This window comes from Patagioenas fasciata, chromosome 1, assembly GCF_037038585.1.
Source record: "Patagioenas fasciata isolate bPatFas1 chromosome 1, bPatFas1.hap1, whole genome shotgun sequence".
NCBI classification, from domain to species: Eukaryota; Metazoa; Chordata; class Aves; order Columbiformes; family Columbidae; genus Patagioenas; species Patagioenas fasciata.
In genome coordinates, this window is record NC_092520.1 from 155,377,083 (window position 1) to 155,404,550 (window position 27,468).

Here is a 27,468-nt window from a genome sequence, read left to right on the forward strand (position 1 = left end):
ATGCAAGAATGAACACCAGAAAATTAAAGTGGGGAACAGCAGCTGTTTTGAAACTTAGGTTTGAGAACTCAGCACCTTGATTTATTCTGCTGCCTGTAGATTAAGTGACAGGGATACACAGCTATCTGTTCAAAGGAGATGATGTTTTGTAAAAATTATGTCTACAGCTGCCCTGGGTGTGTTATCAGGAGAGCTAATAACCCTGTCTAGCAGGCAGAGATTAGCCTCTTCTAGCTAAAGCCCTCAAATCTTAAGTCTTTGTCTCTTGTTTTGGGCCTGTCCTGACATTAAGTGCGTATCAGAAGTAGCTGAAAGAAAAAAAAAAAAGTCTTTAAAATGGTGGTTTTCTTCTCTCTAAATTTAAACTTCAAAAAGCTAGAGAAGGCAGTAAGGGAATGACAATGATGTACACCTGTATTATAGAACCTATCATGACTTCAATCATCCTTTATGTGGATTATATTACACCAAGTTTATCCAGAGTGCTGCTCCTGACAGCGGAAAATACAGAGTGTTTTTAAAATACTACACAACTTCCAGTTTCACAACAAATACTGATTCAACTATAGTATTCATCAGAAGCCCATTCAGTAGCTACAGGAATCCACCTTGTCACCAAGTCCAATTCCTTACCTTACTCCTTCTGTCACATTTTTATTGTTTTATTGCTTGTCTTCTTATGCTTGGTAATGTGGAGTGGAAGCCAAAGGGAGTGTGGGAGAGAACAACGGAAATCTGGATCATTCCAAAGGGATGAGCAGATATTGGAGTACTGCAGGATATGGATAAGTATTCCAAAAGGAAAAAGTAATCCCTCCACTACTTCTTTGAGCTTCAGTAAATCTGATGGTACCAACTATGAGGCTTCTTTGCATGGTAGTAATGGTTTAAAGACATGAATACTTTTCATAAAACTTGGAGCTCATTCCATTAACAGGGTGGTGACAAGTCGTATTGCCCCCTTCCATATACGTGCACAAAAACCTACACACACACACACAGGGTTGGCATTCTTCTTGGACCCCTTGCTAGCTTGTATGAAAACCTCCAGAAAGCCAAGCACAGGGATAAGAAAGTGCACGGTACTGACAGCATATCCAGAACCAGCAGTTTCAGCCATGCCAAGGAATGGGCTCTGTCCCAGCTATGACCATTAGTATGTCTCCAGCTGCCAAAGGAAAAAAACAGAGCAGTCTATTACTATACCTATCTCTACTACTCACTCAGGCTTTGGCTTAGTCACTGATCTCTCTTACCCACTTTTCCACAGGGACTTAACTTGGACAAGTTGTGTATACTCTTCATCATCTGCATGTCAGCACTGGATATGTGAACAGACAGAAAAGTCTATCTTTTTTTTTCCTGTACTTTTATCTCATCCACTGATGTGATGCAGGGTTCAGACCACCACACAGATGTCAACTAAGTGCCGCAGTACTTCACGGTTTTCCACATGGATGCTTCCTGGTGAATACACTTCTTTTTTAGAATTGAGTGCTGTATCAGTGTTGGGATTATTTTGTGAATTTATTTGGTTGTCGATTTTTATGGGGGTCTTTTTTGGCTTTTGCGGGTCTGGGGTTCATTCACTGAGCTGAAAAATCAATAACTCACATGTCTCTAATCAGATGTAGAAAGGTACCCACACCTAACATCTTGAAGAACATCCGTGGAGATAAGCTCTTGAATCCAAAACCATGAGCCTGACTCAGAAGTTTAATTTTATCTACCTCTTTTTGACAAGTTTACCTGAAGACTTTTCTTCAAACGACATGGACCTGAATTAAGCCACATTTATTGCTTTGATGACTTTGTTGCTCAAATTAACATTTCTGAACAAAAAGTACCCCAAAAAATCCCTGTGACTAAACCATATCCCAGAATAGTGTTTGTAAGAGTAAGGAGATCACTGCTTTCCTGACTCATCTCAGATAAATGGGCTGCTAGGTTTGTGCTTCACTCCAACCAGTCAAGTGTCATCTGCAGTGATTCAGACTTCAGATAATTAGCTTGGTGTAATTATTTCAGGAATCCCCACACTGAGACTATTGAAGATGACAAGTTAACTGCATGATCCTGACAGGCAGGATCACCATCAGCTGCAGTTCTCCAACTGCATATGTAAGTCTGTCTTAAAGAAGCTCACCTGCAGAACACTCAGCACCAGGCTGGGATGGGAGCACCCCACTGGCTTTCTCCATTATCCTGCTCTGGAATAACTCAATTTTGAACACTTGTCTGGGTCAATCTGGTAAAGAAAGATTTTTAAACCTTCTCCCCAGGCCAATACTCTTGCTTGTAGCACAGCTGAAGTCATGTTCGGTGTTCAGTCTCATGACCCACCAAGAATCCTTAACGAGACTTCATAAATACATTTTCCGACCATCTTCAATGTAATTAACATATGCTCATGATGAGAGGACTCAGGAAGGAGAGAAAAATCTGTGTGTTCTCCACTGCCAGTCTGCTCACATCTCATGATACTATCATCAAGTGTTTCAAGACAGATCGCAAACTTCCGAAAGGGTCAGCATCTTCTGAAATGGTGTGAGACTAGGAGTCATGTTTTAAAATTCACTGAACTTAGAAATTCTACGTGTTATGCCTGAGTTTAACGGAAAAAAAAATCTTACACCTTGATTTGTCTGAATCTATTCCTAGACAAAACAGGAAAAATAATTCTTATATTCTTGCAAGAACCAGAAATAATTTGCAAAGATATCTAAGCTGCAAAGAAAACAAGGCCATTGAGGTTTAAGCTCCTAGGCTGTATAGGAATTCTGAAAATTTATTGGGTAGCTTGAAGCTGAAGTTTTTTGAACATATCAGTATTTCCTGAATGGAGATGCTCTGCAGTGCTAAATGGTAATTTACCTTTTCCCCTTTGTGTTTTCCGTTTACTAGACTGTCATGGAAACAGAGCATTTGTGATTCTGAGGACAGCTAACTGTCATTGTGTGCTGTCCTCTTAGAGGGAATCCCACAACCCAGAATTCAGATGAGCTTTGGGGAGAGACAGGGAACTGTAGTCTCCACAGGCTTTGGCTTGGCAAGGATTTTTGTGTTGATTTAGAGAAAGATACTAGAGATATACGAGCAATATAAAATAAAAAGCTCTGTATGAGATAAGAAAGATAAAATCTGATCTCCCCCCAGTGATTGGAGAAAGCAGTCAAAGAAACTTTGCCTTGCACAAAGACAGAAAGCTGATAAACAGAAACATCTGTAATATGCATTTAAAGAGAAGAGGTTAAGGGTCCCTCAGATAAAATATTCAGAGACATTTCTTGTGCAGTCGTAGTCAAATGGAAGGTACAATTTTCAAGCAGGAGATGGGCTCATCTTATGCAAGATTAAAAGGTCAGCTTTCTGCAAAAATGGGAAAATTTCCATATTTATTGAGGATAAAATACTTCCATTTTCGTGATGTAGCTGAACAAAGGTTTTCTGAAGTGAGATATATGTGAGGAACACTTGGTGACACAGCTGCTCCAAATGAGCTATTTTCGTGGATTTGTGCATGGCTCAGTTCACTCAAGTAGCACGTACAGAAGTCTTTGCAGACAACAGATCCTGCAGCACACTTCTTGGCTATAGTACCAATATCTGCTCACTGACACCTGAAGCAGGATTAACAGGGTGCTGAGGGGCAAGGTGAGGGTATGGAGAAATACCTTTCTGGCTGTTGAAGGTGAGGGGATAATAATTAATGATGTCTTTACTCCAAGGAAAAAGATACTGAGTTTCTGTAAGGTTGACCCCATGAAGCGGCAAAAAAATAGCTGAGGTACCCACTTAAACTCCTACAGGTGTTTTGTAGGGAAAGTCTGATTTTCCACCTCACTGTCCATTGAGACCCAGTACCAGTTCAGCTTTTCTAGAAAGAAAATTCAGTATCTAGTCAAGGAGACCTTTGGCCCTCCAGGGAACAGGAGCTTCCCAGTATGCCTAAACAAAGAAATATCTGACTTAAATATTCATCAGTCTGTTATCGGTTTAATATGCTTACAATCTTCATGGAGTACTTAGAGGAGGACAGCTACTGTGCTGGAGTGTTTTGTAAAAGGAAAAATTTGAAGCTCAGGAATGTGGATAATGCCATGACATTTCTGTGGCTAAATAACTAAGCTGCAGGGGGTGTATTTTTTGCTTTCTGCTCATATATTTAAAGTGAACTATTCCTAAATGAACTTTTCGCTAGAAGGTGTTGAATAAAATATGTGAAAAAAATAAAAACAATTATGTCTTCGAGTACTTTGTAATATATAGGTGGAGGGAAAAACTTGGAAGAAACTAATCTCATTAACTGTTATAAATTATTCCTTCTTCTCTTGTCGATGGACTGCTTTCCCATTAGCAGTTTCTAGGCCAAACATTCATACTATGACTGAAGAGTATAAAGGGGAAATGTTCCACACAAAAGTGTATTTCTTAGAGAAACTTCAGGAGGCAACCTCCTAAAATAAAAGCAAGAATAAGAAAGAACAGACATGATGTAACCTGTAGTACTACAGAAATTGTTCTTCAGGAGAAGTAGGATAAGTCTGCAAACAAGAACACAGTGAATATTTTTTTTTCTGCTATTTATACTATTTATACTGCCCCTGTTTTGTGCCCTATTTTATCCAGTCGTTATTTGAAGTTACGTTGTTTTGACAGTCCTTTGGATATCTAGGCTGTTCAGAGAAAGCTAAATTGAGCTTGAGCTTTGACTACCTTCTTTCAGAGCTGAGAGGTTCCAAAGCTGTGTAGTGTATTGGTAATGCAGTGAATGCCATCAGTCATTGCCATTCAATATGCCCTTCTGAAAAGACTATGTGCATCCTGGTCCTAAGATGCGTATTCACTAATGGAAAAAAAATACTATCATCCTGACCAGAACTTTGGGTTTCACTCTTATATTGCTTTTTCTTAAATAAAAATAGCCATCATATCAATTTTATCCTTTGCATAAGTCAGGGTATTTTTCATAGCCTTGTATGAAGTACAAATTTTGGACTATATATTTTTTAAAAATTGCATTTGATTTCTACTAACTGTGTAGCAGGTTTTTTTAAACAATATAGTAAAAAAGATCTGTGCGAATGAGTTGCATCACCCTAGCCATGCAAATGAGTTGTATCACCTTAGGGCAAAAAAAAAACAAAACACACCAAACTTTTTAAGAAGCAGTCTCATCAGTCATTTCATTTCTAGTGAGAGCCTCACCAGAGTTGCTCAAGCTATTGAAGAAAAGCAGAACTTTTGGCTATCAAATCCAAATTAATTTTAAATAGTCTTTAAAAAAACCCTTAGGCACAGAGTTTGTTTTGCTATATTTAAAACATATATGATACAGTGACAGAGACAATAGTGCCTGATTGGTCCTGACATGAAGCTCCCAGATGCACAAAATATTTTGGTAGGCTGACTGGCTCATTCTGATTAGATCTGACAGATTATTAGAACAGTATTATTTTGTGGACTGTGACAGTAGGAACTGAAAAACAATTTCACAGTAAAGGACATTACTATCTATGCTCGATTTTATATCTTTTCTATGCATCTTCTTTTCTTCTTTTTTTTTTCCAATTTTGTTTCCTTTCCCTGGTCCTCCGTGAAGATTTGCAATATAACTTGTGCATGTTTAGCATATATTAGCAAGCTGGCAGCTAAGTTAACATCTTGGTCATGAGTATCACTATGAGATGTAGAGGGGCACTGAACAATGTAATCTCACTCTCTGTGATCCATCTATCAGGTTCATTTTAAATCTACTGCAAAGAGTGAAGTTATCTAAAAGATGAAAAGAAATTAATAACAGCAGAGACTTATTTTGTTATGTATAAGAACCCTGGGAGACATGGACAGGTATTAAGTTTCCATTTCCACTCATTGATAAAATTCATAAATAGATGCACCAGGCTTTAAAACAAATAATACATCTTTAAAGATGTGAGAAAGTGTCGAGAGAAACAGCGTGAGTGTATCCTTTATGCTCTAAACAGTCTTTCTTTATGTATTCAGCACTTAGTACTACTGCCATGGCAATTAGGGGAATGATAGCCGTGTGGAATGATGATAATAATACAGGACAATTAGGAAGCCTGCAGTAACTGTGCGCCTTTCATGTTGCTTAACTTGCATCCCCTGCTTACTGATTTTTCCTCGCAGTACTTACTTCTACAACGCCAACCTCCAAGTTTGTTCAAACTGCCACCCCTTCTGTAGGCCGGGCTGGCAGTGATTATTTGTGTAAAAGTTGCTTAACACTTCCTATTATAACCCTACTATCACAAAAATTTAACTGATGAATGGAAATAAAACGTTGTTCTGCATAGCAGTGAGTCAAGCATTACATAGAAAGAAATTGGATGTTATCAAACAATGAAGGTTATACCACAAAACATAGGGACAAATGAACCAGGTTAAGCCAACCTGCGTTACATTTTGAGTAGTGAGTTTGCCACTTCAATGAAGCTCTTTTGATGTGCTTTTACATCTTGCATTTGTACTTGTAGGATGGTACAATGTGTAGGACCAACATATTTACAGGAAATGTTAAATCATTGGAGAGAAATTCTTCTTATATTTTTAAAAGAATGTATAGCATTTGACTTTGGCTTTGCAGTTCCCCAAGTGTGCTTGTGGCTGCAAAAACATGAGAATTACCAAGAAAATACATGACAGTGGCATAAAGATTCTGTGAGCTGAGTTATTTGTGCATAGCACTTCCACTTATTAATAATAAGCTAGCTTGACTGTGAGCCAAGGGATGAATTAGATGACCCCCTAACTGATTTTCTATTATTTTAAAACCGCATGCTATCAAAATCTATACTGTGCACCACAGGACTCTATGTTTTATATGCAAATATTTTTCCCTGTAGGGTTTCTGTGGTTTGGACTATATATTTTTAAAAAATTGCTCACTGCCAAGCTTCTCCTGTATTTATCAGACTTGGAGTCTTAAAAAAGAGTCTCACCTGACAAGAGCTTCTGAGCTAGAAGGTGGTATAACACAGTAGACTACTGACAAAACCTCTCACTGCATTTCATTTCACTGCCAGTTTTGGGCATCATTCCCTTATTTTAATACAGGAGTTCCTATTCCCCTCCTCTGGCTTGAACTAGAACTGAAGTATATCTTGGGAAACTGAAGCACCAACATAATAACTAATGATTAGTGATTACATATAAACTGGTTCCCCATTCAAGTCAAAAACTTTCATCAGACAGAACTATCTGCTATCAGAAGATGGATATAATTAGCATCTTTACAAATGTCACTTCCTTTGTGGTTTCACATCTATTGTCTCACATCAGCAATGACGTTGTTTAGTGGCTAATTAGACCATCCACTCACACAATCTTTCAGCATTAGAGTTACAACACCTTGAGTTATTGAATCTCCTTCAAAGAAAGACTGGGAAATAGAGAGCTGTCTCAGCCCAGAGCAATACTGATTTATCCATACAGCCATCTCCCACAGGACCTGATTTAATTTCTACTAAAGCCAGTGTAAAGGGTTCTAGTCACCTTAGGAGGCAATGGCTCAGGCCTTTAATTTCCAGATTAGTCTTTTCCACACCTAGATGCATTTCACTGAGAAACCATCATACACAGTCAGTTCCCTGATTCCTCTCTGTCCTAGGAAACCTGCAGTACCTCTAACAGTAAAACAAGAAAGCAAGCAATGTCCTGGGCATTGTAATGAAGGGAAACCAGACAGGGGACATCAAGGGACCATACATTTTTTGGCAGATGTTAAAACTTTAATCTCTATCACTCAAATCCTGTGGATTATTTTTTAATTACTGTGCTGTAAAAACAAAGTAACTTTTTGTGAAGTTTTCTGTCAGGCTTTCTACACAGGCCAATTTCTTGCAGGACAGCTCTGTTTATTTCAGATTACAGTGGTATTCATGATAGGTTCAATTTTGCTACATGCAGTCCCAACTGGGAAGAAACAGTGAAGGCAGAATCTCTTTCATCACTGAAAATCAGTGGTACGTGAAAGAGAAGAAAACATAAAATGAAGTTAAATGATAAAAATATAAGCAGTGATGAAGAAGACACCTTCATGAGTGAGAATATTATCCTAATGTTATTTTTAGTCTGACTTCTGGGTGCTGGCTCTGTAGGGACAAATTGACAGAACAGTCATTTAAATAAAAGCAACATCCGACAGGCCAGAACTCTTGGCAGTTTGTTAGTCAAGCCTTCAGCAATTTACCACACCTTAACACATGCTGCTGCCTTCCCTCTCTATGCCTGTCCTTCCAGCTTTGGCTGCTGCACTGCAATGCTTATCTCCTCCTTCTATCAAAACCAAGGAGAGTTGGGTATGGGGAAGAGCAATAAAGTGATGTATATGTGTGTATCTTGGGACATTAACACAATCTGCTGTCTGTTGCTTCCATTCCTCAGTTGGGCATGGCTGCTTGCATCTGAGAGTTTAAATGCTCTACGAGGTCCATGGGAGATTCAGATATGCTGTACATCCCTCAAATTACTGCCTGTACTCAGCAGCTCTGGGTTGTTATCATTGAAAATTAGTGCATATAAAGCAGAGGCAGCGTGGTAGATAAAAGAATGATAAAAAAGTGAGAAGTCATGAGTTCTGATTTTCAAGATATGGAAAGTCACTCTGTGTTAGTATTCCCATCAGCGTAAAAACATATGGGCTCAGTGATCAACCATGATTTTGCAGTGATTAGTTAATATCTGTGCAGCTCTTCGTCCTTATTCATCACTGTTCCACCAGTTTTATGAGTTGGTACTAAAAATCACTGTCGAGTACTATAAAAGTGATTGATATCTCTATTAAAGCATCAAAATTCTTCCTGCAATCACTCACAGAGGATGAATATCTACAAAAATTTGAGGATCAAAATAGTTAATAGAGTGGATAAATTATTCAGAGACACTGGCAATGATGTTCTCCTGTTAATTAACAAGATGTATCTATGGACTTCCAATTGTCACCCTGAGTAAGCTCTTCTTTCAGCTGGTGCTAAATGCTTGTTATAGAATGGTTGATATTTTAAAATGTTTTATTAATATATTTCAGTTTTCAGGGACCACATATATTTATCCTAAGAGAAAAAAAAAAAAAAAAAAAAAGGATAAATGTATTTCTTTCCCCTTCTTTTTTCCCTTGGAGAAAAGAAGCCAGATGGCTGAGGCAAATTCACATATTGTTTAATGTAAATCAGCTGTAACTACTCTTTACAACCCCCAGCCTTCAAATCTTTTAAGTGCTTCTGCAGTTCAGACCTGGATGATTTCTACAGTATCTAACATGATGCATTGCAGGTCCATGACTATTTGACACAGAAGACCTGGTGGTTGTGGAAGACACCCTTGGCTATGAGCAGTGCACTGCTGTTGCTATGGTGTGGCTCTGTTCTAGGTTTGGCCTCTGTTTTTCCTACTAACTGTTAAAAAGGAGACTAAAAGCAGGCAGCTGTGTCCATGTCACTGGCATTGACAACCACAGCATGGGGTGGCTTCTGAAGAGAATCAAGGAAGAAATGCATTCAGAGCCTGCAGCATTTCTTCAGGCTTAATGAAACCCACTGCAACCAGCAGAAAACATTTCATTCTCTTAACAGACTTTCCTCTAGCCTCTGCTCCTCCAGTACATCTGTCCAGGGTGATGTGCAGGAAAGAGAAAACTGTACTGTTTCTAGCAGTGACCCATTATCTGGAAGACAATCCTTGTTTTTTGGCTTCTGCCATTTTACCACACAGCTAAAGGAGACAAGGAGGAAAATGGGGAGAAAAAGACAGGTTTCGAATGCAAACCTATATATAACAACAACAAAGAAACAACTTGTCAGGAGATGACCATGAAAAGACCTCACTAACACCAGTCACCACTGAAAGGGTATGTTTATGTTCTCCATATTCTTTTACATCTAAGATGCAGATATGATAACAAATAAACTACCGCATTTGATCACTTTGTGCAATACAAGCTCAACTTTTGTTATGTTTTATTTCTTCATTAGGAAATGACAACACAGTAATTGACTAATGCAAATTCTTGCAAAATAATACTTTAAAAAAGGGAGAATTCTTGTTTGTATTTCAAACTGCCATAGAAATGGATGTATTAAAATATTTTCCTTTTATATTAAGAGAAGCCATGGCTAAGGATGTAATATATTACCCTGTAACTCTGCAAGTCATTTTCAACACACCAACTACACTAAATGTATTAATAACTTCCCTAAGGTGAGTGTCAGGCAGAGCGCAGATGAATGTTATTGATGTTTTCAATTTTTAAGGCTTTATAGTCCAATTGTCTAGTATATTTTCTTCTTATTTTCATGATGTTAATTTTGTTTGTTTCTCACTGTCAATATGTACTAGTTTGAGTCTCCAAAACCTTCTTAAGAATCCACATTGAATCTTCAAATAATACGTGTTTTATTTTTAAATTAAATCTGGATGGTCTTATTTTGCTAGAGGTACCTGCAAACAATGGAGTTCCAAAAAGTGAATTTCGGTGTCAGTTAAACATTAACTATGTTGAATACTGAAAATTATTTAACATTTTTAATAATTAAAATATATTGGTTTGTCTGCATTTTGAATGAAATAGAATCACTGCTCGTTTCTATATTAAGTATATAACTGATGAGTATGAATTTCTAGTGCAGCAAAACTACCTGTCCTCATAATCCCATGGGTCCTAAAAAGAGAATTAGATAGCACCTTTGGATCTACTCACTGTTCTATAAATAAATTCCCATAGCTGGCCTCATGATGACTCTTTCACTAGCCAAAGCTCCCTTTCTGAGTGGCATGATTTGTTAACCTTCTTTGAATGACGGTGAACAATTATTTTACTTCTCTCTCTGGGCATTCTCATTTGGAAGTGACCTATTCCTTCACTTACTTCACTACTGCCTTGATCCAGCCTTCTGGAAATCTTAAATTCCATCACTGGCTCTCATCCACTCCTTAACCCATCCCACTGTTGACCAGAGACTCACTTAAGTGTAGAAGATATAATTTCCATATAAATTAACCTACAGCACTTCAGTCGCACTTTTTAATGGTCTAGTAATTTTTAATATGAGTTTAAAAACTGTTGTGCCCTGATCACATTATTTCTTGCCAGGAGAAAAAGGAAGAAATGCTTTTGGATTGCCTTACTATCTTGCACACTGCCACAACTACCACATCATGAAAAATAGCAGAAAAAAAACCCTAGCTTACTAGCACAAATGATGGAATTCCTACTGTGGTCTACACATTACAAGTGAGGTAATATTCTTCTCAGGAACTTGAAACATTTGGACATAGTATGATCACATGTGTAAGTTGAATTTTGCATGAAAGAACAAGAAAAACATTTATAAATGCTAAATATCCTGTTGGAAAATGCTATGATGGCTAATGAGGTTAATGATGCCTGTGTAACAGACATTTGGATCTCCAAGACTTCCATGGATTCTGTGGGGCATCGTCCCAGCTTTTGACCATCAGCCTAACCAGCTTCGCAAGCCCTTTATCAAGCATTCCCAAAATTCATCAGCTGAAAAGAAAAGTATCAAAGTTGCTCAGCTGCAGCTTAGCATGATTTATGAAGTAATAATTGTTGCTAGGACATTTCTTGTAAAACTAAAAATCAGACTGATAAAGAAAAACGTAAAGACTGGAGGTACATGTGCAAGCTTGCCAAACCAAGTTCCTTTGCCACAGTTTGAAATGTTGTCAGGTTTGTCTTAGGCACTTTTCCTCCCGGATCAGTAAACTGAAGACATAGATACTCTCGGACAAGCCTGCAATAACTGAAGTCCATTTGCTCTGTCCGATGAATATCTCTGAACATTTCTGCAATAAGACTTGCCTGTTGCCTTTCCCCAAATTCCCTCTCCACACCACTCTAGGATGACACACAATATCTACTGCTGCTCTTTGCCAGCTTCAGTTGCATTGCAGCTGGTAGCTACAGTGTGGTGATATTATTAATATAATAAATTACATTATGAAGTGCTTTAATTTCCACCTTTGATCACTTTCTCTCAACCCTGCCCGCTGACCCACCTTTACCCTTTAGCATTTGAAACTTCTTAATGACTTCAAAGTGCTGCAGAAAAGAGGTTTATTTTTTCCCTCGTTGCATGTTGCCCCCTATATTAGAGATCTTATTGAAGCCTTACCTCTTTCTGTGCCATTTGGAAAATGTGTAAACACTCTAAATCGCCTTCACTGGGAAGGTCAATAGGGCTAACATCACAGCAGATGAACTGAACTGTTAAAATCAGACTTGCCTAAATCATCCAAATCTGAGCCCACTTTCTCTGTAATATTTAAAGGGACTTTTTAAAAGATTAGTTTCCTTGATTCTCTGAGTCCTCTTCTGCCTCCATTGTGCAGAGCTCTAGCATGTCATATGAGCTTTAAAGAGTATGTAGGTATAATTCACACCACCCAACATGGCCAGAGTGATGAAAATTATGTGTATGAATTAAAACAATGTCCCCTAGCTTCAGGTGTTTTGACACCAGAATCATTTAAATCAATATTTGAACATTTTTAAAAAATTACTTTTCTTATTAATGACAAAGAAATGCAATGTGTGTTCCACTTCAGACTGGATGGCACTATTTTTCTATATATGTCGCCCAAACCAGCATTACAAAAAAAGAATATATACCTTCTTTTTCAGTATTTCAGGGTCTCAGCTATATTTATTCTCTGCTGTGCAATATGTAATGTTCACTTTTAGACACAAATATTGCTTTCATTTGAGAGGTTGAGGTATAACAACTTGTGGGAGGTGTTTGTTTAGGAGTACGCTCCATTAGACATGGTTAGTCTGATCCTTTGAAACATCTGTCTGGATTTGCAAAGGTGATGAATGCCCTCAAGTCTATCTGAACAGTGTACACAGATCCTCTGTAAAAATCAATCAATTAGTAGACATTTGACAATTCAGAAGCTGCAAAAAATCAGCTAGTACTGTATGCGCATACAGTTACAAGGAGAAAGCCCAAGAGCATGAGTATTATTTGATTATGACAATTAAAAAGCTGAAGTTAAATTTCACCCTGCACCTTGCTGAACTTTATTTTGCAACATTTATTCTCTGTGAGGGCCTATTTTTGAATTCTTGCCAATGTGACCTGAAAATAACCAGAATTGTTGACTTTCAGAGCAAGTAGCAAATCTCTTCCATTCTCGTGGGTGTTTGAGGTGGAGAGAAAGAGCTACTGTTGCTTGTACTCATCTTTAGCCATGGCTGTGGGCTTGAGAAGAGTTGTAGCTACTGATATGTTTCTATGCTGTGTCAATAAATATATTTTTAAATCATACTACAGGTACTTTTTTATTACTTTTTTATGGTACTATAAGTCAAAACCAATAATGAACAACTGGTGTCTTGGACTATTTATCGACAGAAAGGAATAGAAGCCATCAAGCCTTCAGTGAGTTATCTGGATGTGGGATCTGGAAATGAGGGATGGTTTCTGCTTATGTACTTGTCCCTTCCTTGGACCTGGTACACAGGAAGACTGACGGAGTAAAAAAGTTTACCTTTTCTCTGCAAGAGTATCAGGGCAACCCAGAAGAATGTTGTTTTCTTCTCCTATCAGAACAGTGTTAATTACCACTCTGAGGAATTAAAGGAGATTATTAATATTATCTGCTTCAATGACTGAAGGTATCCCAGAGAGAGGATCAGACTTGCGTCTATGTGTGCGATCTAGTCTGATAAGTATCAGATGAGAGCCCTCAGAGACAGACACCAAAGGGAGGTTTCAGAAAGCATATGGAATTTTATATAACGTGATACATTTAGATGGGAATTTTAGCCCCCTGCAGTCAGAGGGCTGAATTCTGACTTACATGCACAGTTTCAATGATTTTGAAGACAGTTGTGTGCCTCTGAATTTCCTGAGGGTTAAGCCTGGACATACTCCAAATGATAACTTGTCATTAAAGGAGGAGGCCAGCACTAGACTGATTATTCTTGTAGCTATTATCCACCCCCCAAAAGCCTCTGGGACATACAGATAAGGAGCTGGTATGAATGAGTCACTGAAGGAAATTTACTGGACAAAGAAGAAATTACATTTCAGAATTGTTGACTTCCTTTCTGACTGAATGAAAAAGACTAAACCAGGAGGTGTGCCATGTGCATGGAAGATGCTGTTAATTTAGGTACGCCAATATTTGCTTTGCAAAGAGTCCACATGGCTTCTCATGTGTGGCTGAGCCTCCTCAGCTGCCCTTTGTTAAGATTCAGTTTTGGTCTCCACCACAGACAGGCTCTCTGCTTCCACAATAACATCACAGAATCAGTATTAAATACTGACTTTTGATGAATTAAAAGCAAGTATATGGAAGAAACAGCTTATAGCAGTGCTTGTAAATAGCCATGAAAATCTGGCCAAAGGCATGCTTTGTCTGGGAGAGGACTGTTGTTTAACATGGAAACTTGCTCCAGGCAGTTACACATCCCCATGAGCACAACAAAGGTGCAATTCATGTGTTTGAGATAGGTGATGTGATCAGCTCATGCCTGGCTGTAAACCTACCATCTGTTGAACAGAAAGGCCGTGTTGCTCCTTCATTACTGTGTTACCACGAGGAGACAGTTAAGCCACTTTGCCAATTGCTGTTCAATTAAAGTCTCTGACTCCAGGCCTATCCTATCATCATTTTTACATGTCTCCTTCTCTCTCAGGTAATCCAAACTATTGAAATGGTAAAACACAGCACTGCTGGCAATAATTATTGCTGCTTTTTTTTTCCTCTCTCTCTTTTTTTTCCCCCCTCAGGATCACCAGTTTAACTTTATTGTTTTCTAATAAAATTGAGTTTTAAAGAAATTGCAGGACCCCTGCATTGCCCGATAATTGTGTCTTCCTCAAATTAATAACCAGCTCCAGAGAGTACAATAAGGAATGAGAAGAGTGGCAAAAGAAATATACCTGAGTGTGTAGTTTTTCATTAAATAACTGAGTAGCAATAGGCAACATAATTATTACAAAACAGCTGGAGCCCTGGTTGGGTCTACTTTATTTTCTACTTTGCAGCCACCACCACTGGGAAGCATTGCCTGTGCTGTGGAACTTGGAGATGTATGGCACCATTCTCATTGGTGAGCTGGTCTTTTCTGTTCAAAACCACTGGAGGATTTCTTTAGAATTGACTAATTTACATACTGCGTTACAAAGTTGGCATTGGCCCAATTAAGCTGATGTTTTAGGAGTGTGCTGGGTACAAGGAAGGAAAGCTTGAATAATCTCTAGGCTGTTGTCTATTTATTGTACATGTGGATATGAGAGACTAGCTAGAAACAGGTAAATGTTCTTTCAAGTATCTATATACATATATCGTCTTTATTTTCAGGTGGATTTGTTTTGATTATATGTACACCTTATTGTAGCCTGGTTTGTTTGGTTGATTTTGCAGTTTCCATCCACAGCATCCCCAGTAACTGAGATTTACTTGCACAAATCCACATCAGAAATATCTGTTCTGGTTACCTTTTCAGATGCAGGTGGAGAATAAAATTCACTCCTGAGCAGAAAACTGGGTTTGAGCTTTCTGCATCTCACTTCAGCTCTGCTTTTAATGCCTACATGACCACAGCACTCTCTCACCTCATGCACAAAACCTCCAGGACACCAGCAGCAGGAGCTCCTGTTATCCTTGTGATACAAACATCACACAATACCTGTTCCTGGACTGACTACAGACACCCACCTTGGGTTCACGACTGGGGTGAGCATTCTCACAGAATGACAGACCAGCTTTTGGCTCCTTCTGCCTGCTTCCCAGAGGCTGGTTGCAGGAGATGGATTAAAGAGAAAAATATCTGACTTCCTATCTGAGATTTGCTGGCCACAGCAGTTGTATCATGCAATATTTTAAAAGTTTTCCAGATTTAGACTCAATTTCTCTGTTATTATAATGGATGAAAAAGGAAACCCATTGATATTTGACTTATAGTTTAGCTTCTGCTTGTCATTTAAATAGCAATTACTATTATTTCCTCCCACCAAATGTGATTTTCTGTGGGTAATGTTAACCCAAACAAATATCTCTTTCTATGCTTTGGTCGTATTTCTTTTTGGAATCTGATCTAGAAATCAATGAACTTGAACAACATACTCCAATGGAACAAATCAGAATTCTCCCAGTGTAGCTTTATTGTCATAATTGTTATTGTTAATTATTTTAGTGCTATATTCTACTTACTATTGTATTAATTTAATTTGTGCTGTTATATTTTGTCTTGGACACCAGATAAGGGGAGCGATTTACTAAAACAGAACATTCACTTCTGTGATTTGAATTATAAGCCATTTTGTAACAATCTACTTTGTAACTGGGCTATCCAGACTTGGACCCCTTTGAATTTTTTGAAATGTCCATTTCAGAACTTGGCACAAGGAGAACATATAGTCTGTTCAGCAAAGCTGTTATTTGAGCTTGTCTGCACAACAGAGATTTGGAGTTGTCCTGTGCTTGCTTTGGGATAACAGGGCATCATGATGTAGTCAAGACATCCAGTCAAGACCAAAGAAACTGAGTGCTGTTAACAGTTCTACTAGCTCCCATTTTCATTTCTGAGCTAACTGACAGGAGAAAGGAGAAGCAATCCCTGAAATTGATCAGGATTTCCCACTGACTGGGAGATGTAAATCTGATTTGTAGCTGACAACATATTTTTTGTTGCTGTGCTTATCTTTTCTCTGATATAAGTGAAAAATTAAATGAGGATGAATTGGTTTGGTGTCAGTTTGAAATTCATGTGGTTCTCATCTCTGCATTTCTTACCAATTTCCATGGATGAAAGCCAATCAGCCTATATGAAGTTTAACAACAACAAATGCCAGATTCTGTGCCTGGGCTGGAGTAATGCCAGACACAATTATAAATTAGGAGAGCATTGCCTGAACAGCAGCCCTGCAGGAAAGGATTTGGGGGTGCCGGTTCACGGTAAGTTTAACAGGAGCTAGCAGTTTACCCTGCCCTCAGGGCAAATCACATCCTGAGGTGTCAGACCACCTGTCAGCATTTGAAAGACATTTGGACAATGCCCTTAATAATATGCTATCACTTTTGATCAACATGAAGTGGTCAGGCAGTTGGACTACTTGGACTACATGATCATCGCAGGTACCTTACAACTGAAATTATTCTATTCTATTCTATTCTATTCTATTCTATTCTATTCTATTCTATTCTATTCTATTCTATTCTATTCTAAGAGGAATATAGTATTGATGGCCTAACTCACAGACTGAGGCATTAGGAGACCCTTCAGTAATTTCAGAAGGTTTTGGATTAGAATAGGGATTACAAAACCAGCCTCTCATGTAGATTTGATTTTTTTTATAGTCACGACTATAACTTGTTACTTAATTTAAGATGTCACAATGGAAGACTAACATACACTTCTGTCATAAAATGCTCTTCACCAGGTTTTGTTTTGGTTCATTTTTTTTCTGATTCAAAACAAGTTCAAGACCAGATATCATATAAAGAAAAGTGATTTATTCTGTCATATAATTCCCATGCTTTGTTTCCACCAAGGGAAAATCAAGCTCAGCTCTTGTGAAAAAGAGATTATACCACAAGCACATGAAAGAACAGTTTTCCTTCATGAAGCTTAATATGAGCAGAAGTTGATTCTGGACGTCATAATGTAAATAGACTTGCTACAAGTTCCATATCAGGCTTTCTTTTTTATTTTGTACTACCTCATTCAAAACATAATTCTTCCTGGGGGAAAAAAAAAAAAAAAGCCAAAGTTATCTTATTTATAGCTCTGTCACACACAGATTGGTTTGTTAGTTTGATCTGGCTTATAGTCTACGCACATTACCAACTCTTTGCTAATGATGCTTATGTTTTCTCTGTCACGGTGACTTAAGCATCTACCATGCACTGCAGCAACATAAAGTACCTTCTCAACAAAATTCTTTACTGGTGACAGATGAAAAGAAGACTTTTCATGGGCAAAGTAGAGCCATATAGCAGTCTGACCAGCTTTGATTATCACTCAGCTAGCTGGCTGGTAAGTAGTGTCTTAAAGACAATAAAGACTTTAGAAAAAAGAATGCAAGTACAAACAGATAAAAAGTCTATTCTTCCCAGTACCCCAGGCATATTTTTCTAATGTTATATTTTCTGCATATACATGAAGAAAATAACTAACCCTTTAGTTCATCTATTAGAACTTACTTGACTTAAAAGTCACAATATTACTTGACAAGAGTGATAGGTCTTTTGTTAGAAAATATGTGGACTCCTGATCAGTCTCCTGGTCTGCGGGATACTGGCAATGTTGCTGTACTGGAACATTTTTAATCAGTCATGTTTTCCCTGCCTTACATCATTATTCCATCATGCACACTTTATCAATTTTGAGCCTTAGGCCTGTGTTTGTTGTAGAGTTGGATTTCTGTATGGTATGTATTAAATAACCTTTGAGTAAGGAAGGTAAAATATTAAGCTAACCAATATAACATTGACACTGTGCACTGAGAAAACATATATATCAATTTGTGCATATGCATTGCATTATGTCATATGTGCTATGGCACAAGGAACCACTGCTCAGCCTTGTAAGCTTATTTGAGATACTGTAATTATGATATCTGCATCGGACTTAATAAGCTGTACTACCATTATTTCCAAGCTGCAGTCCAGTTTCTCAGGAATTATTACGTCTTTCAAACGACAGTGTATGACTAGCACAGAGAAAGCAGTTTTTTGTTAGAAATGAAATTCTGTAAACTTTCAGTTTTTGTTTCGAGTTTCCCAAAGGAAACTGATGAAAAAGGCACATGTTCCTCAAAACAGTCACAAAACCCCCAGAAATGGCTAGCATCTTTGACAATACATGGCAGCTGTCACTAACTGTGGCTAACACAGAAGTCATGTATTTAAGAGCCTGACGTGGGCTACAGAAAGACACTTGCAAGGTCTTGAAAATGTTACTTACAATCAAAGTGTGGAGGAGGTGTCAGAAACAGGAAGAAGAAATTTATATCCAGGAATCCCTCGAGCAAGGTAACAAATTGCTGTTATCTGTACACAGTAAATTGGAGACTCTATGTGAAAAACTGATATGAAGAAAAAGGCCATGTGGCATTTCATTAATAGGCCTCCAATATGTCCACATGTTTTTGAAAGTATTTATGCTGTTTAACTCTTTAAATTCAAGTACCTATTTCCTTGAGTAGCCTTTGAGAATCACAAAAGTTGCCCAAATATCTTGTAAGTTAAATACTAGCAAGCTGCAAGAGAGTGAAGTTTAGGTTTCTGATGTCACATGGTGGTAGTGAAACTCCCAAACCACCTCACACAAAAAGGGGAAAGAAAAAAAAAAAAAAAGGAGTTGGTGGGGAACCGTTTTACAATCTCACCCCTTTTTGAACTTCCTTAAAGATTTCTGTGGAGAATATTTGGATTCAGTAACGTTCAGAAACTCTCAAGAGACAAAGAATTCAAGTACTTTGATTCATATTTTAAATGAAGCACGTCTATGTTTATCAGTACAAAGGAGAAGGAATATGCTCCTGACAGCAACACAGTACTTGATTAAAAAAGAACGCAGAGTAATACTCCAGAGTGAGACACATTGATGAATAATGAAAAAGCAAAAGAAATACAGATCCAAGAAAGACAAAGTTTTCACAGTGGGTTAGCTACATGACATGCCAATTACACTCAGAAACTATGCATGTTAAGGAAGATCGATCATAAGTACCAAATGACACAAGGAATCCCCTTTCCTTTAGAAAAACTGTTTCATGGCTTCTGTTCTTCATTCTTGTCAACTGCAGTAAAACAACTAGATATAGCAATACCTAACCTTATTAACTGCACCAGAGGAACTGCATGCTCTTTTGTCTAGAGAAAAGTTTCTTCTAATGAGTTGTTTAATTTTTCTGTCAATTAAATGTTTATGGCCTCTTAAAGATGTAAAGGCAGTAACAAAGGACCTTAGCAGGGGATAAAGCTATTTACTAGTTCAATGCCTTGCATGATCACAGAGGCATAAAATGCTGAACCGTGGCTTCAGAAGTTATAGAGGAAAACATGGCTCCATTTCACCTGTACTGCTTTCTTCCAGTGCTGTACAGGGTCAACTACAGCTATATGTGCACACTATTTTATGGCTCTCATTTGCATTGATAGTGGTCCATCTGCACTAAAACTTGTTAAAGAGCAGATAAAGCTTCAACAATTCAGATAAATAACATCAGTGACTACACCTCTGGAGTCTACAAGAGCCAAACGTTCAGGTCCATCTATCCATATTACTCAGATTGTCCAACATTTTCATCTTTATATTAAATGATCTAGTCTTCTTAGCAGAGTGTGGTTATAGAGAGGTCTTTACATTTGGTGTGGTACAAAGTCTGCTGAGTAGGACTGATTCTCATTCTTTACAGAACCACTACCTTTCTCTGTCTCAAAATGGCTATACTCTGACAAGATTCCATCTTTGGATTGCTGCCATTTCTGAGAATTATTTTTCATTTAAATTTAACCAAGGGTGCTAAAGCTGTACTTACATCCATGAAACAAGCTGACACACTCTCATGTACTTGGTTCTTAGGCAGCTGATAACAGCAGAGAAGCCTTGGTGAGGATGCTAGAGGAATCAGGAAGATGTTTCAGCTATCAAAATCTGATTTATATCACTGACTGACTGTGAAGGAGAACTGGAAGCCCATATTTGTAAAATCAAAGAAATTTTTTAAAAAAGATAAGAGCTCTACTGCAAATGCAGCAAGACCATAATGTACTTTGAAAGTAAAGAAAATAACATGTGTGACAGATATGTATCACTAGTATCACTAAGCTGAAAAAATGTTTTTGTTTTGTTTTGCTTGCAAGAAATCCCACTGGAGTATTGGACCCCATAAAAAACACAGTTGACTGCAGGAAAATAGGATATTGTCCAGTGAACATATAAAGCAAAATATTTGTAATTAAGCATCTACACAAGAGCAGGAGTTGGTACGTTCTCAAACACAGAGTGAGAAAAACATGTTGCTCTGATGTGTGGACTGTCTGCATATAAGATGAGAAAGTGCTCAAATTTAGTAGGAATTAGGTAGAGAAATTAAGGCTACAATCAAATGTGTAAGGTGAACCACATGTAACCAGCACAAAACGGATAGTTCAATTTGGGGTGGCTTTTAATCATAAATTATGCAGATTGCTCAGATTAGGGTATCCAAAATGTCAAATTTGGTTACAGATACAACAAAATCAGTGAATCAGAGGCGAAAATCTGGCTAGAAGCTTATTAATTATTTCTGAGAAGACCAGGCAGAAAGAGGGAAGGAGAGCAATGAAAAGGTATGTGTAAACATGGGGAGAAATGTAGAATAAGATGTAAAATCAACCAGACAACAAAGGAGGGTGAACGTTCTCATGGTAGGGGTGCAAACACCTATAGCTAGCAGTGCTGTGGACCTGCATGCCCAAGCCCATGAGAACGACAGAGGGAACCCCAATGGACAGCCCCTGGACTCTCCATCAGTTCTGTGCCTGAAAGGCTTGGTGTGGAAGGGTGGAGCAAAGATGAGCAGAACTGTATCCTAATACTCAGTGGACAGGGGAGAAAAGGGTGGCAAATTATGTTTTAATAGCAACGATGTGCAATTAACAAGATTTAAGAGTGATAAATAACAGCTTCATAACTGTGTATAATAGTGTAATTATAAACTGATAACAGCGGTGTGTCTGTTAGTTAATTAGGTTATTGACATTTTGATTTTTTAGTTTCTTAGCAGCTCGTTGCTAAATCAATAAACATCATCGACTGTTGTACCAGTTATGTTTCAAGGCTGTATTCTGAAGAAGGAGAGTCGGGCTGCAAGGTACCACTTACGACATTATTCTCATTTGAAGAGTGGACTCCTCCTCTTTAAAAATGAGAATGCATAACTTTTCACACAATCTCACACTATTCCTATGTTGCAGCTCCTAATTCAGATGTCTCAGTTGGGTATTTTAACCCCATGGAGGAGAAATCTGACTTCAGTGTTCAATGAAATTGCAAGAGACCTGCTTTATCTCACTACCTATTACCAACCTGCTATCCATAAACCAAAAGTTTTGCAGCACTCAATGGAGATTCGATCTGTTCTCAGATAGATATGATATATGACTCTCCAGTGAACACATTTTATGAGCCATTGCTTGGAAGAAATTTACTTGCATGGAACAGCTGAGTAATTTTGAACCAGCATATGTATTTTAATCGAAGCATATTCAAAAACAGACTGTAAATTCAAGGGAGTAAATAGATGTAAACACAAAGTTCAGCACAATGTCATTTCTACTTTGCATTTTCCCAAATGTTTAATTTCACAATGACACAGTTACCTCACCAAATTTATTTTTAAAGCTATGGTTCCAGAAAAATTAGTAATCTTCATCTTCAATAGACCTACCTTAAAAGCTGGCAAAGATGGGAGAAAAAATTACATATTTCTCTAGTCTATCTATGGATACTTTCTGTGTGGGTTCTGTCAGTTTGAAAGATGAGAAGAAAACTGATCCAATATTATTCATTCTAATTTTGGCAAATCGTAAATTATAGTTAATAATTGTAGTGACTATCACTCAAAGCTAAGATGGACATTTGATAACTTGTTTTTCTTGTTGAGAATTTTTCAAGATATATGGGAATGACAGTCTTAAGCATTACCTCAGATATAATCGAATCAAGAGTTTTTCAAAATAACACAAGCAAGAACTTACTGCAAATAATTATGGGTAGTATCATGTAAATTGTTGTTTAAAAAGCAAGATTAGCTTCTGGAGCAAGATTAAAACATTCTAATATTCATAGAATTGTATGGTCCCTTCAAAAAATAAGATCCTTAAAAGCTGGCTTTATTTTTGCTGCCATTTAATTTTAATTTCACTTGTATTTTTCAGACTGGGTCGCTGAAGTAGATTATAGGAAGTTCCATAATGCTCATATTGCTTGGCAAGGAAACATTTTCCTGAAAGGACATCTGCAACATTGCTTTTCAAAATTTTGTCGTCTTTAAAGAGCCATGTACCAAAGTGGAGAAATTAAAAGGCCATGGAAGTATTAGCTCTAGTATTCCTACAGTTGAAATGCAAATACTTTTCTTGTATGTTGGGTTATTGCCGTTACTATTTTCATAGACTCCGTTCTGATTTTTTAAGGACTTCTACACACTTTTTCTCATTGGATATGTCAGCATCTTTATACCAGCCCAGCATGCTGTACAGTTCAATGTCTGCAGTGCACGTAAGTATATCTCTACACTATAAGAAATTAATATTCCAGGAATATACATTCAGCACTACAGAAGTCACCTAAAGTCCCTATTAAAAAATATCATCCAATTCTTTTAGAATAAATGTTCAAATCACTTTTTGAAGTTATTCTCAGCCTCTTCACCTCCACATCTAATACAGATTTATCAAAATTTTTTTCGCTCCTAGTAGTCTTTGGAAGTGTACTTCTAGCAAAAGGGTTTCTGGAGACAGAGGGAAATAATGGGGCAATGACCAAAGGCTAAGCAGGCATCTCTTTCCTCATTCAAAGTCTGTTTGTTTTTGTCAAATTACAGTAGCATTTCATGTAATTATCTCATGCTTCATCTTCATCACAAAATCCTTCTGTCTCCTACTTTCCAGCTGCTTCTGTTTCCTTTTATTTTTTTTTTTCCCCTACCTTTCCTACCTGTGTAAGTAGTAATTGTGACTTTCTCCTTCTGATTTATCATGCTTGTTTTCCCTCCCTCCCTTCTTACCCCCTGTTTTTGATCAGGTAGTTAGTGTCTGTGTTCTCAGTCTTTGGTTTGGCAGTTCTGGTGGAATTATTCCTGTTGTGCAAACAACAGTACTGTGATAAACAAATAACAATTCATATTGCTCTTCCTATTGTCACTGTGCTTCACTGATAATGAAGAAAAAAATCACTTCAAAAGCCATTGAATCCCCACTGATCACTTGCTAATGGGCACTCCATAAACATGGATTGGAAGATTTGTCAGTATTATAGTTTAAAATAAAATATCTTTTAATGTTGCTATTGCTGATAGTACAAAGTAACCCAATCTGCTTCATAGGATTTTTGCTTACTCCAGAGCTGGGCTTTCTTGTCAGGTGGACCTGTGTTTATGACTATTGCTTCTGAAATTTATTAGAAGTGTTCTTTGAAACTCTAAACTGAAAATATCTGTGAGTATATCCATTTAAAATTGTGTAGGATAGGCTCCTCTTCTGAAGACCTAAAATTATCCAGTCTTTAAAATCCTATTGTCAGGCAGTTTAGTTTAACAATCTGCAAAGTCAAAGTCAGACAAGTAACACCGTGACTTTATCCTGCTGGAAAACATTGCCAACAACAGCTATAGAAAGAAGCACCCTTGAAAAGTAATTTAATTTTTATAATAGGGAAGGTCTGGATTCATACGGATCTTTAGGAAATGAGGCTTCCTTTCTAAAGAAACCTTCAAGAAGTTATTATTGTTAATTTTTTTCCACCATGTTTTCTTCTGTCTCCAGTTCAAATTTTTAAGTTCGTATCCAAACATTTTTGTGTTTACTGTACGTTTTTGTCAGGGCAGCTTCTGCTTCTGGAGCAGCAGGTTAGAAACTGACAGGGACTCAGAAAGGAAAACACTTCTAAAGAGGCACGACCCATTGCAATGTCCCTTTTTCAAGAGTGACGGTAAAGTCCCTATTACTGCTAACTCATTTGTAGGATCATGGATCAAGACAGGAGAGCTGACTTAAGATGTTTAGGTGATGACTAGCCATATAAACTCATTTAAACTCCTGAAACAGCAATAGAAATGAAGAATGCACTACAGAACAAATTGCATTCCATTTTAACTTTTTAATGCCTGGGTAGTTGGTGACTTCAAGACTTACATGGTTATACTCAGGCCCAATGCAAAATTTAGGCAACCAGGATATGGTAGCATCAAAAGCTAAAGCTCACACAAACTGCATGTACCTTTGGGATTAGACAGGGACTGAAAGAACCATTCGCCCCTGATATCCATCACATGTGAGATTTGCCTTGAATCTTCATAAAAATATCATCCCATGCGTTGCTAAGGAAGTCATTTGGCTGTGTTTGCTGACATCAGTTTCCTTGCCTACTTGTTCATTAAATAACGGTTGCCCTCCTCTCTATACTAAGTTATTTCATTTGCAAGTTGCTTGACTACATGGAGACCAATTTTAAAATTGAGTTTAAAACAGAGACTAAAGCTTAAACTTCTCAAAGCATTCCACTCTCTACTGGTTCAATCACTTCTAAATTTTCCAGTTCATTTCATTTCATTCTCACTGCCTTGTTCTGACTGAATAGCAATCTTTCTATCAGGTTGTGTCCTCTGTTTAAATCCTAGTGTGAAAAACATTTTCATCAGGAAATCTTCAAGTGAACCCAGCTCTTCAGAACAATGTTCATTTTTTTTTTTTTTTACTAACTGCTAGTATTGGTTATACAATTATTTCGTTTGTGGTCAGCTGTCTAGATGTGTCAGTCTAAAATATTCCCATGCACATTCTGAGATTCACTATTAATTTTTACTTCTCCTTTTCCAATATCAGATTCCTCCAGTATTACACCCACGAACACCTTCTTACACACCTGACAACATTCTTCATCAACTTGTGTGTCTTCTCTCATTATGCAAATGCTTCCAATCATAGAAACATACTGACTCTTCTATTCATGGAAATGCAGTTCTAGACTTTCTTTTGAGAAAATTTAGATAATTGATCTGCCCAGAAGAAATCAGAGCATCTGGCACACTACTAGAGTTTCAGTGATTTGTTTTCATGCTGATCATAGGTTTATCTTTGTCCTTTGTGATCAGTGAATACTTTGAAAATATTTTTTTATTTCCATAACTGTATGGGATATGGTAGCTCTTCATGTGAACCTCCTTGTTACATAGACATGTGTTTCTATAGATGAAGAACTTTTCTTTTCTACTGTTGACTATGTTCATTATGCACTGTATTCCTGTGTAAAAATGTTAGTAGTGTATCTGGAAACAGAAACAATGCTTAAATAGCCAACCAGGAAGTGCAAATAATAAGTAATGAATAATGTCAAAGCAAACAATAGGTGAATCATTGAAGGTTGTAATGTGTTTACATAAACTGTTCACTGAACAATTATGAATTCTTTATAAAAAAAAATAGTTCAATGAGTAAGTCATCGAAAGAACTAACTTCATCAGATATATTATTCACAGGAAATACTTCTGCTGTGAAATTTATTGTTGACAAATGATTGATAATGCACATTGAAATTATCTGACATATTCACACATTTTTGGATTTGAAATTAGCTGTAACTATTCTCAAACCCCCCTCCAAAACCAGAAAGTGAACATAGTACCACTTCAGTACCACTTCAACAAAACTTCTACTGAGTGTAAAATATAAGTAGCCAATCAATACCTAAATGAAATTGTTAGGATGTATAAAGAGTGAATAGGAGATGAATACTGGGAAGTTCATCATATCACTGTGTAAATTGCTTGTGAGATATCACTTGACATTTTTCATTCAGTTTCATCATCGTATCTCAGAATAGATATCACTGAAGGTGAAGGGTGAAGAAGAGATTAACAAAATATTATGCATAACAGTGATGGAAAGACAGCAATTTCCACAGAAGAAGTTTAAAAGATTGGGTCTGTTCACTTTGGTGAAGACATGACTGAAAGTGGTATTTTCATGAACATTGAATAGGCTCCTCATGAATATAGAGAGAAAGTAAATCAGATATCCAGCACCCACTGTTCTCATGTCTCGAGAAGAAGAAGGAGTTCAATAAAACAAAATTCAAACTGAAGGTGATCAAACGAAATAATTTTTAGGTAAGCTTATGACTGATGTACAGAGCCCACTGACACAAAATAATTGTCAGAATAAACTTAGCAGGGTTTATAAAAGGCAATTGGATTTCATCTTTATATACCTCTTAGTCAAATATGGGAAGCATATAACCCTCATCCTTCAGCATATATACCAAGTTCTAGTCAAGAAGAAATAGTAAGACATTCTCAAATGGACAAGTGATTTCATCTTCAGTGACTGTATCTCTTCTGTGCTCTCCAGGAAAGAAAAAGGATAAAGAATTCGACTACCACTCTTGCTCTGCCTACCCAGCCCTAGGAAAACAGGTCAGAACCAAAATACATAGATAAGCACATATAAGAAGTAAACGATGGGCTCAGGAAGAGGTTATTTTCAATTTATCTCCTCCAAACTGATGTCAAGCTACACATTGATATACAAGACCCAGGAAAACCACATTCCTTCCAGGGGAAAAAAAAAAAAATGATGGTATTTATTATTATGGGTTCAGCCATTTTTAGTCATGCCTATTTTGCACAACTACAGAACAAAAGTGCAGGATAGGACTCGTTTGTCTTTGGTAACACAGCCTTTTATCTAAAGGCTAAAATA